Genomic DNA, 5,632 nt, shown 5'->3' with positions numbered 1-5,632 from the left:
AAGCACACTGCCGGGGATGCCTCGCCTCAAGTCCAGATACAGCTCTCAGCAGTTTTGGACCTCAGACTGCTACACTTGCTTTCGTTGGCAAACTCTAATCAATGAGCCAGCCACAGTGGATCGAAGACAGCTGTGATGAAACGCCACCTCATGAAGTAATTGGCTTCATGGATCTGCCCAAATGAGTTGTAAAACTATTCATCAATATCCTCGGTTGTGCGGTCCTGAGCCGTTACATGGGAGCTCAGGGGATACTCTGATCAGAAAAGCTTACTGTATGATTCCTCTGCCAACGCATTCATCATCCTCACCTTAGACCAGAAGGGGGCAGGGAAGAAGCAAACAGCAAGGTCACCATTAAAGCAGGGCGCCGAGGCACTGATGTCCCTGCTGATGCAGGTGCAAAATCTAAATACGCTTACCATGCCACCCTATCAAGGGACTCTGTTTTGAAATCTGTATTTCTCCCAACCTCTATTGACTGTTGGCCACAAAAGTCCACATGTATATTCAGAAAAGTGGCCGTACATGTGCTTGTGTTCTGCGATGCTATTTTTCTACAAGGTAATGTGGTCTGTGAAAGAAATTTCACTTGCACGAATTCCTGGGCTGTACAACAGTGCCCAAATATATTATAAATGAAGGGGGGGATAACCGTGGGGACAGATATCTAGCTCTCTATTGCTTTAGAGAACCTTGAAAATTCTGCCAGTTGATGCTTAGCCCTCTGATAGGCAAAGGCACCTGCCCAACTGCACAGACCGAGTACTTCTTTCCACTTGTTACTAGAGACTCTGAAAGAGTAGACAAGTGAACATAGTTTCTGAGGATTTTACAGTGAGAGCTAGTTGTCAATATATTTGCTTCGCAGGAAGATTATTTGAATTGGAACAGCATCTTCGGTATTTTAAAACACGTGAAATTCCACGATCTGCAACACGTACTGACAACTTAAATTTAAACTTTGAGTTCAAACACAGTACGGAGGATTCTCCATGTCACACAAGTAGTTCACCCCATTCCCTTACTCTTCACAGATTCCGTCCTTTAATGGTGCCACGAGGCCAGAGGATGGAAAGCCAACAGTGCTCGGTGGGGCTGGGAGGGGGACAGCTTGGCTTCAGGCGGTCTGCTGCCCCAGTAGCTGAAGTGTGTGCATGCCTTAGGTTGGGTTTCTGGAAGCAGAGCCCGAGATGGGGATTCTTGTTCAAGTGGCTTGTTGGAAAGTGATCTTAGGAGGAGGAGAGGGTGGGATGCAGGAGAGGGCAGGGAAACAGCTCGGCTCGAATGCAGAATGCAGGCTCCCCGGGCCGCTCCGTAGTGCCCCCCAAACAGAGTTCACACCTTGAGGCAAGGAGCAACATGCCAGGTTATCAGAGAATCGCCTGTCTCCCGGAGTGGGTCTGGCAATGGGTCGGAGGGTGGGCTGCAGGCAGCTCAGCATCCCAGAGTGAAGTGTTCCCGTCGGGCTGCAGGAAATTCTCCTGCTGTGAGCTGTCCACTCTGCGGCCCACACCCAGCAGCTGCTGCGGAAAGGGTGCGCCTGCTGGGAAGGGGATCTGTGTGGGCACCTCCTGCATCTTCTATAGCAGCTCTTCCCAAACCCGGGTCAGCACCAGAACCACCTGGAGGGCTTCTTAAAACAGAGTGCTGGGCCCCACCTCCAGGATTTCCCACTCAGTAGCTATGGGGTTGAGCCCAAGAACCTGAATTTCTAATGAGTTTTGGGGTGATGCTGAAGTGTTGATTTTAAGACCGTTGATCTACAAAAGGGCTCCATTCAGGAAATATCTGGATCTTGTCCAAGATCTAGATTATTGTTTGTGTATCTGGCGTCCTTCACTAAAATGTCCCCTGGTCCTCCTAACTGCATTAACCCTTATCTTTAGGTGTCAACTCTCAGAGCCACTCCCTGAGGGGAGCCTTCCCAGACTTCCGACGACAGCAAATCCCTCTACTGCGCACCTCCTAGAACCTTGAGGCTCACCCTCTAAGGCCAACTGCAGCTAAAATCGCACATTTGCTTGTGCGTGGTTTGGTGAAAGACCCCCTCACTGGGCTGGAACGACCTGGGGAGAGGTTTGGGGGCGCCCTGCTCAGCACCGTACCCCCAGGAGTGTGCGCTCGTGGCTGGGAGCCCCCGGTCTGCACCGGTTGGTTCCACAAATGCCCAGTCCACATACTTAGAGCCAAGTCCTTCCACGTTCATTACTTCCTTATTTCAAATTGTTTTATTTCAAATAAATGCTATTTGTGTCAGATTATTTCATTACTTCAAGGTTTCAGTACCTCCCCTGCAAAAGGGAAATGAGAGCCTACCCCGTCGGGGTGTCGCGGGTGCTCAGGGAGTGAGCAGACGGTGCTGGGGGTGCGGGGTGGGGAGCGGGGCGTGTCTACCGCCGCTGTTACCTGGCACTGTACCCGGGTCGCGGCGAGCGCCGGTTAAATACGTGTTGGTAAGCGGACGAGTGACATCGGTACAGAAGTTATACCCCAAGTGAAATGCCTGTCAAACCATTTAAAAAACGCCTCCTTAAATCATGCCAATGCCACAGAATTTCCCAGCTGAAGCTCTGAGTCCAGTCCCTGGGACATTTCTACTCCTTAGGGCCTAAAAATATCAGTTTCTTAGCGGCAGCCTTAGACAACCACCACGGATGGAAAACTAACATTAAACCACAGAGAAGATTCTATTTACCAAACAGAAGTGAGTGTCCAAGTGCTTCGTTGCCAATAAAAGTGAGGAGGGGGGTTTCTGCCCTTGAGACCCCCAGGAGTCTGACGCTAAGACTACTTCTCCTTCCACTGCTCCACCACACTAGGGTTTATGCAAATCCCCATCAGCCTCCCTACAGACGGTTTTCCATCCCCTTCTTCAAGGCCAGCGGCAGGAAGCATCCTCCGGTTCCACCAGGTTGCCCAGCATCTAGATTCACCTTGACCTGAAACCCCGTGGCCGCCTGCGGGTCTCAGAAGCCCCCTCTGGCCGCTCACGGATGAGACTAATGCATGCGTCTCATGGCTTCTGGATCTCAGTGGGAATTTCTCACTCTCTGCTAACACCTTCCTTCAGCAGAGTTGAGCCATTTTTCCATCCTGGTGGACTTTTCTGTCCTCTCCCCCACCCCCGCCCCCGTGTCCATTCTGAAGAGTGTCCATGAGGACCAAGCAGAGAACTCCATGTGGGGTCAGAGCATTGCAGCTGTCCTTTGTTCCAGAAGCCATACTAATATTAAAGTCCCTTGGGGTTACTTGAGCCTGTGTGGTGACGCCTTCCACAAGATTGCATTACCTTCGCTCCAAAGTTACCAAAGTTACCTGTTAAAGTCATCAATCCAATTTGGATTGTACTTGTTGGCTGTTTTGCTGTTGCTGTTGCTCACGATCTGTGAACGGAAGTTGTCACTGGTCTTCCTGGCTTTGTACCACCCTAGATGACAGGCTGGAACGCAGGGGGAGCTGTACTCTTGTCCCGTGGCCGCCATAACATGCTGCCACAAACTTGGGGGCTCCCAATGACAGGACTCCTCCTCTCACTGCTCTGAGCACTGAAGTCCCAACGCCAGGTCTCGGCAGTGCTGTGCTCCTTCTGGAGGCTCTACCGGAGGACCCATCCTCATCGCGTCTAGCTGCCTCACCCCAGCCTCCACCTTCATCTTCACGTGGCTTCTCCTCTTCTCCCTGCGCCCATGACTTCGTCCCGTTCATCTTTTATAAAAACACCTGTCCTACGATTTCAGGCCCACCCACAGAACCTGGGATGATCTCATCTTGAGATGCCTAATTATGGCTGCAAAGACCGTCTTTCCAGGTGAGGCAACATTCACGGATGCCAGGGGCTAAGAGGTGGATCTGTTCCCACCTGGAGCGGTACCGCCTCGGTCCTTAGTCTTCTCGCAGGAAAGAACCCAAGCAAGAGACGAGAAGGCATGAGCAAACAAAGTCTGAGTACACTCACTGGAGGGGTGAGTAGGCATTGGGAAAGGGGCTCACGTGCTGGGACAGAGTTGTTAACTAGGGCTGGAATAGTCCTCACTTGGGGCAGGAAGCAGGGTTTCACACCTTTTCCTCCAGCTTGGTCAGGGGTTCCTGTCCTGGCATCCACCATGTTGGCTCCGTCTGGTTTGATCCGGCTTCTGGTGGAGTGCTGCCAGGACAGGCCTTTGACCTCCCCATCACTGGCCATGGAGGGAAGGCTTCTCTCTCGTGGTGGTGTGCCTGCGTCCCTGTGTCCTTTGTCTTACTTGTCACATAGCATCCCCTAAGAAAGCCCACGGCAGGGAAGGGAGCGGATTGTCCAAACCATAATGCTAATCATACTTCTGTTCCTTTTGCACATGTACGTCCTGTGGCTCCTGTGAGGAATTCCCCAGGGCGGTCTGGGCAGGATATGCCTAATAGCAGGTCTGGGATGTCTCCCCCCAGCATCTGCCCCGCGTTCCTGGGAGATCCAGGCCTCACACAACTGTCTAACTGCCTAGCACAGGTCTGGCTCTTTGGGCCACCATCCAACCCACCACAGGGCCCAAGACAAGACTGGCAGCCTTACCACATGGAAGTAGAAGCTGCCACAGAGAAGTGCGGCACCTAAGATTTCGGCGAGATTTAATTTTTCCTGGAAATGTTTTAATTCCCCTTTGGTTGCTTTCCTAGTTGGCTTCCAGTCACAGGATGTAATTATAAAGAAATGGAATGAATGTTCTCTTCTTTGAAAAGTCCCTGCCAAAACGCACACATGAATCAGTAATACTGGCCTGAAAGATGTCGGCTTGGAATGTTTTCCAACTATTCCAAATCACGTTTATCCTTAGAACTGCTTTCTAAATGACATTAGACAAATCAGAGTTATTACTTCAGAGTCACGCTTTTTATTCAAATTATTCAGACCCTGAGCTTTTTCAGCTTCTAACTTCACTGTGTCTCTCACCGTATCCTAGAATTGGAGCTTCAGTAAAGCTAACACACCGTTTGCAAAGTGTTGCCATGATGATAAGCCTCCCCTTCCCAAATGATCAAGGCTAAGAAATCGCTAAGAGTGTTTACGATCTCTGCAAGGCTATCCAGTCCTGAGACAAGAGTTGCTGAGACCACTTTTTTCTTTTAGATCTTTTGACTTGATTTTTGCTGGGTTTTCTAATGATCTCTTAACGGGTTCCACCGGGGATTTATTTTTTTCCCCTTTGTGTGGTGTTTGGAAATTCTGCCTGGAGGTCTGAGTCTGCAATGTATTTAGTGGATTGTGTACATTTCATCTTGAGCTTCCGGAAGGACGTCTGCCTCACTCCGGGCCATCGGGTCAGTTGTAGTGGTTGAAGAACATTTGCTGGAATGCATGCGAACATTCTCAGCAGAAGTGGCAGCGGGTGAAGACTCGCTTCTGCTTGAAGGTGAGCCCGCCCACTTGGCCTGCTAAGGTAAAACCAATGACATAAGTCCAAGAAAAACCTCACTGCATTTCTACTCAAGTATCACAACCTCTTCCGAAGGAAATTTTCTGATTGGATGCATTACCTATCCTTCCATCAGCATCATAACACATAAGCATTGGAAGGAAAAGATGGGATTATTTATAGCATTGGCCAGAGGTACATTCTCTCACTTTTGAGCATAGACATAGAATCCTAAACAGAAA

This window comes from Mirounga leonina, unplaced genomic scaffold (genome assembly GCF_011800145.1).
Source record: "Mirounga leonina isolate KUSES-001 unplaced genomic scaffold, KU_Mleo_1.0 Mir_195, whole genome shotgun sequence".
Lineage (NCBI taxonomy): Eukaryota > Metazoa > Chordata > Mammalia > Carnivora > Phocidae > Mirounga > Mirounga leonina.
This window is presented reverse-complemented; position numbering follows the sequence as displayed.